Genomic DNA, 6214 nt, shown 5'->3' with positions numbered 1-6214 from the left:
GTTTACTGGTGGTAAATATGGGCATAGTGCAAGAGAGAGATGTCTTTTTATATCTATTTTAGTAGTTGTTAGTTTTCTATTATTTGCGTTTATGTTTGAGGTGTGTGTGTGCATCTTTTGCTCTCCTCTTTCATCTCTCATTTTCCCCGCCCTCATGGTAGACTCGTTTTTTCTCATCACCAATGTGGCAGCTGTGGACCAGGTGTTGGAAGTTAAACCAAGATATGGTATTTTGAGTTTTAGTGAGCTGGAGAAGAGTTCTATTTAGAGTTTGTGTTATGTTAGGAAAGTGTGCTTTGTTTAGAGTTTTATTTTATTAGGAAAGTACTTTGAGTGATTGTCAAGTTTGTGAGACTATAAGTAGGTTCTTTAGCCATGAGTTAATGTACAAAAAAAAGCTGATTATCAATGTAATCGTTTTATTATTTCGGCGTGTGCTCTCCTCTCTCTTGCTCGATCAAAGCAAGGTGAGATGAAGGGAGAGGAGAAGGAGAAAGAGTTGGAGAAAATAACAAGTTTTTCATTTGTGTTAGAGAGTTTGTTTTTCATTAAAAAGGAGAAGAAGTTGCGTTAGGGTTTGAGAGAAGTAAAAAAAAAAAAAAGATTGTTGATCACGTTGGAGTTTCTCAAAAGCTTGAAGAGGTCCGATAAGTTTGAATGTTTTGCAAGTCATGATGTTGCGTTCGTCTTGTGCGAAGTTCCGCTGCTCCGTAACTAGCTTCCTGTCAAGTGGTGTTCGTGTGCTGTTGACGTACCATATTGCTGCCCTAAACCTGCAGCCAAGATGGTCACAAGTTGAGGAACAGAAGAATAGAAATCGGTTGTTGCTGTCATATTCCGTTGATTGGTTGAGGTCAAGTCCGTGGAATTTTTGTCCAAGGTGGAACCAGATGGTGAAACTAGGGTTTGTGTCGATTGACTATGATCAATACGATGATGCTCAGGTAGAAGAAAAGATGCTGTTGGAATCAACGGAACTGTGATGACGATTGGTGGATGGAAGGAGGTGATGAGAAGTTAGAGTTTCCGAGTTGAAGGTTTACAGTTTGGAGTTTTTTGGACGAGATTTGATTGAATAAATCCGTAAAGAATTGTTGCTGCGATCAATATGGAGAGATTGATATACAGAGTTCGGTGCGCTATGAGTTGTGTTTGCAACTGAGTATGGCGGTTGTTGATTGTTTCTGTCGATGTTTATTCTCTGTGATGTTGTGAATGGTGATGCTCACGGGTTGAAGTAGTCATTGTATCCGGAAAATCGTGCAGTTGAGAAGAAAGGGGATGAGTTATGAGATTACCGTGATTCACGGTTGATGGAGAAGACAGTGTTACACCGGAACAGAGTATGGTGATCGGAGTTGGTGGTTGATCGTGGTTGTGTGCTTAGTGATGATCGTTCATGTGAGTATATGATCGACGGCATGAACAGATTTTTGGACTGTTGGTTTAAGACCATGAACACTGATTTGGACATGAAGAATATTAACGGAGAAGAAGTCAGGAAAGGACATGTTTTTACGCAGGAGAAAATCAGTTGAAAACTGATTTGTTGCTGTTGTTTGGAGTATGGGTTCGTAAGTGTTATTGAATGTTTGTAACAATTTAGGTGTTACATAGGTTAGTGTTACGTTGCAGGAGAACTGTTGCTGTTGAACAGCTACACAAGTGTTACAAAAGAAAGTGTTACAGCTTGTGAGTAAGTGTGACAAAAGGTTTATAATAGAAAAGAAGTGTGACAGTTTTACTGTCAGAGACGTTGCAGAAAGCAGATTTGATGTTAGTTGAGGAAAGAAGCTTCGGGTGAGTGGTTGTTTTTCGAAGGGTTAAGTCATGGATTTGAAATAGACGCAAGAGAAGATCAAAGTTGGTATTGCAGTCAAGAAGGACTGGTACAGTTTGATGAAGTTGATCGAATTCAAAGACTTAGAATGACAAGGATTGTTGGATGGTGATGTTTAGGCTTAAGGGAGGATGGCGTGTTAGAGTGTAAGCTCAAACATGTTGGAAACCGTGAAGAAAGGTTGAAGAGTTTGTGGCAGAAACTTGGAATACCTGACAAAGTGTGGCAGACTTTGTGTTAGTTATTTCTTGTGGCAGAAGCGTAACAAGAGAAAGATTGTGAGAGAATCTTTTGAAAGAAGTGTGAAAGTTTCGAGTCTAACAAGCATGACTGGAACAAAGAAGTAAAGAAGACAAGAGAATAAGAAACACAACATTAAGGTTGTGAAGTAAGAGAAGTAATCACCAGGGGGTGATGTGTAAGAAGACAACAAAAGGAGGTTAATACCTATTGAGTTTGAGATGTCACAAGGTTTTGAGCGTAAAACAAGATTGTAGGCGAGTGAAGTCTACAAGTTGAGTGAAGCAATCCCAGTGGGGATTTGGGTAGAGTTGTGTGAAGCAATCCCAGTGGGGATTTGGCTAGACAAGTGAAGAAATTCCAGGGTGGAATTTGAAGTGTTGAGTGGAAATCCTGCGAGTGAAGTGGGTAAACAAGTATTGAGTTTGATCTACAATGCTCGGTGAAGAAAATTTAAGGTGAGCTATAATGCTCGGTGATGAGTTATTGGTTTTGTGTTTGGTTAGCAAGTTGAATAGAGCACAAAGAGGTGTTGCTAGCTTGTTAAAAATGGTGTTCCACTGCGATGAAGAAGAAAGTGAAAGAAACTTGTACTGGTTGCGATGGTATGAAGATTGTTGTTAAGCAAAATTAGAAGATTGCTTCATTTTTAGTTGGTTTGCTGTTTGAGTTTCGCTTTTTAGTTAGTTTGATGTTTGTGCTTTGGTTTTTATTTTAGTTTGAGTTTGATTGACGGAATTCCGGTGTGATCATGAAGTTGGGATGAGCTATTATCGTGTATCAAGGAGTAAGGGTTTATTGGTGGTTTCTTTGAAGAAGAATGAGAAAAGACAAGAACGTGTTAACGTTTATCTATGGAAGAAGAGGAACCGAAAATGAGAAAAGACAAGGACGTACTAACGTCGATCAATGGAAGAAGATGAGGAATAGAAGAGGGTTACGGAATTCTTGTTAAATGATATTTTGGTCTAAGGGACGATGTTGGAAGTTAAACCAAGATATGGTATTTTGAGTTCTAGAGAGCTCTAGAAGAGTTCTATTTAGAGTTTGTGTTATGTTAGGAAAGTGTGTTTTGTTTAGAGTTTTATTTTATTAGGAAAGTACTTTGAGTGATTGTCAAGTTTGTGAGACTATAAGTAGGCTCTTTAGCCATGAGTTAATGTACAAAAAAACTGATTATCAATCTAATCGTTTTATTATTTCCGCGTGTGCTCTCCTCGCTCTTGCTCGATCCTACACCCGATAATAAGTAATATTATGGAATGTCATTCTAATTCAATAATGTTATTGGGTGACGGTACGATTAATCTGATTTCAAACTCATGAGCACCAATAATTATTTATCAATTAAAAAGAATAATAAAATATCCTGAAGTAACCATGCTCAGGATCAACAGTTGACGTGTTTGACACTTTAACCTTCCATATTAATTAGGAAAGAAAACTGAACAAATCAAACATCAACTTCTGTTTGGCTATATATAGCCCATGTAGGACTATTGGGTGGGATGATAGAAAGAGATTAGTCTTCCTTTGGTAGGTACAAATGCATACATGATACTGCTAGTGCTGTCCGACTTGGTGGGTCGTCTGGGCCGGTGTAAAGATGGTAACCTGTTAAGGTGTGCATGTCCTAATCTCTACACAATTGGTGTTACCCCTTTGCCCTCTGACTTGGACCGAGTACCAATATTTTGATTTTCATGCTTCTCCCGCTTCTTTAGGTCCCAACACTTATCCTTTCTTCGTGCATCCTTTCTTTGATCTTCTAGATTGCTTCACCAGTTCACCAATGTTTTGATTTCTATATCCAATACGTGTACGCTAGACATTTGCGTTTAGAAACATGATAGATGTGCATATCTGGTACCCGCACCTTAAGCTTCTGAAATCGTGGATGGTAAATACACATATACAGTATGTGTACCCTGGCATCCTGAATTCACGAATTGGTCAATCAGTATGCATACAATACGCATTGCTACCTAGTACGAATTAGGAAGATTAGATTTTGTGCCCGTGCTACGCTCGGGCATTTTTTTTCTCTTAGATTTGGTGTGATGTGGCTTCGCCACGCCCCGTCGTGCATTTTTTTATTAGGTGTCGTCGGGGTTTTGCCCCGCCCCATCACAATTCATTTTTGATTAGGTGTGGCTCGGTTTCGGCTTCGCCTCGTCTCTCCCCGTCGTGATGCATTTTTGATTTGGTGTTGCACGGCTTCGCCCCACCCGTCGCGATGCCTTTTTGATTAGGTGTGGTTCGGCTTGGGCTTCGCCTCACCTCGCCCGCCCCGATGTATTTTTGATTTGGTGTCGCACGCCGGCCCCGTCGCGTATTTTTAATTAGGTCTTGTGGGGCTTCACCCCTACCTGTAGCGATACATTTTTGATTAGGTGTGGCCTCGCCCCGCCTCGCCCCGCCGCGTTTTTGATTTGATGTTGCACGGCTTCGCTCCTCCCTGTCGCGATACAATTTTGATTAGGTGTGGATCAGCTTCACCCCGCCCCGTTGCTATACCATTTTGATTTGGCGTGGCTCGGTTATTTGGTATGACTCGGCTTCGCCTCGTCCCGTCGTTTGAGTTTTTTTGTTTGGAGTGTCTCGGCTTCATTATTTCGTAATATTTTGTGAATGTGTAAGTCTGTCAATGGGTCAAATCAAATTCCCCAAAGAAGAACAGGACGTAGGGTGCAAGGTTTTCAAATATGGAAGAAAAAAATAGAAAAAATAGTTAATGGTGGTACAACTTAGTAAATTTATGGATGGTGGCCCATTGGTCTGGTCCACTGATTATGGATGGTTTCACCTCGCCAATAAATAGTAGTTTATTTATTTATTACAAAAAAATGTATTTTCTTTCCCTTTTATAGACTATCAAAACCAGAAACATGTTTTATGTCATTCTGAATGGATTGATTATTCTTAGTTGAGCATTTTATTTTTGTATACCTTCTCTATGGAGTAAATAATTTCTTCTACTTTTGGTCCAATTTCAGTGAAATTGCAAATAATTATTTCAAAAATACAAATGCTCAGACCAAACACCCGGTGGATTTGCTTCGATAAGAATTATCCTTTTAAGAATTGTCCTTTTTTTAGTTTTGGATCAATCATTGTAGTAAGTTTACATTTAAAAAAATCTTTGGAACTGAATGAACAGGATAAAAAAATATTTCTTCTATTTCGTTTTGATCCTAATACTTGAGAACATCATTAAACCCAAGCGGTATTTATGCACTCAACTTGAACCAAAATTGTCGACAGTAATATATGGCTTTATGTATTCAACCGCAGATAGTAGTATATGCCTTGAGGTTATCTTTACATTATTGAATACTAATTACCTTTGCGACTGTGCTCCACCATAGAAAGATCTGCTAAGTTTGGTTTTGGACCACCTGTAATAGATGTAGCATTGTAGAATACTTCAATAACTCTGCCCCCAATATTGTTAATTTGATAATTCATTACAATAAGAATAAATAAGAATCCTACTGTGTTGTTGATCCAAAAAAAAAACATAAAACAATAGTATCATAAATAAGAAGCAAAATGAAATGATACGACCTCAAACCAAGAAAGAAAATTAATTAAACTGAAATTGCTCAACGGTAACCATTGATTATGCAAAAATGTAAACTATTCACATCATGTGACATTGCAATTTTTACCTTTACTTCAGGTTACATCGCAGTTACATCATGCCCAACCAATCACGAGAGTATTTTCCATCGGAGTTCATACCAATTAGACTATGGATAAGATGATGCTGTTGATTTGGATCTTTAACATAACATTAATGTGACACATCTTTACAATGTATATAAATCAAAACACAAAGTGCTTTTAAAGACTATAATAAGGGAAATCCTCCCATGCTACCCAAAACATAGTTACATTCATGCATTCTCCATAGTTAAATGACTTAGTTGAAGCAACCTGCACAAAGTTTCACTAAGGTCCGACTGTTAGAAAGATGCAAGAAATTCAAATGCAGCAGGGAGGAAGGCAAATCAAGTCCTTAGATTTTTCATAGTCTATCCATATTACAAATCAAACTTTCTGCCAATCCAATCAATATATATATATATATATATATATATATATATATATATATATATATATATATATATA

The sequence above is a fragment of the Papaver somniferum genome, unplaced genomic scaffold (genome assembly GCF_003573695.1).
Source record: "Papaver somniferum cultivar HN1 unplaced genomic scaffold, ASM357369v1 unplaced-scaffold_139, whole genome shotgun sequence".
NCBI lineage: Eukaryota > Viridiplantae > Streptophyta > Magnoliopsida > Ranunculales > Papaveraceae > Papaver > Papaver somniferum.
The sequence above is the reverse complement of the archived record's forward strand: the minus strand, read 5'-3'. Positions refer to the sequence as shown.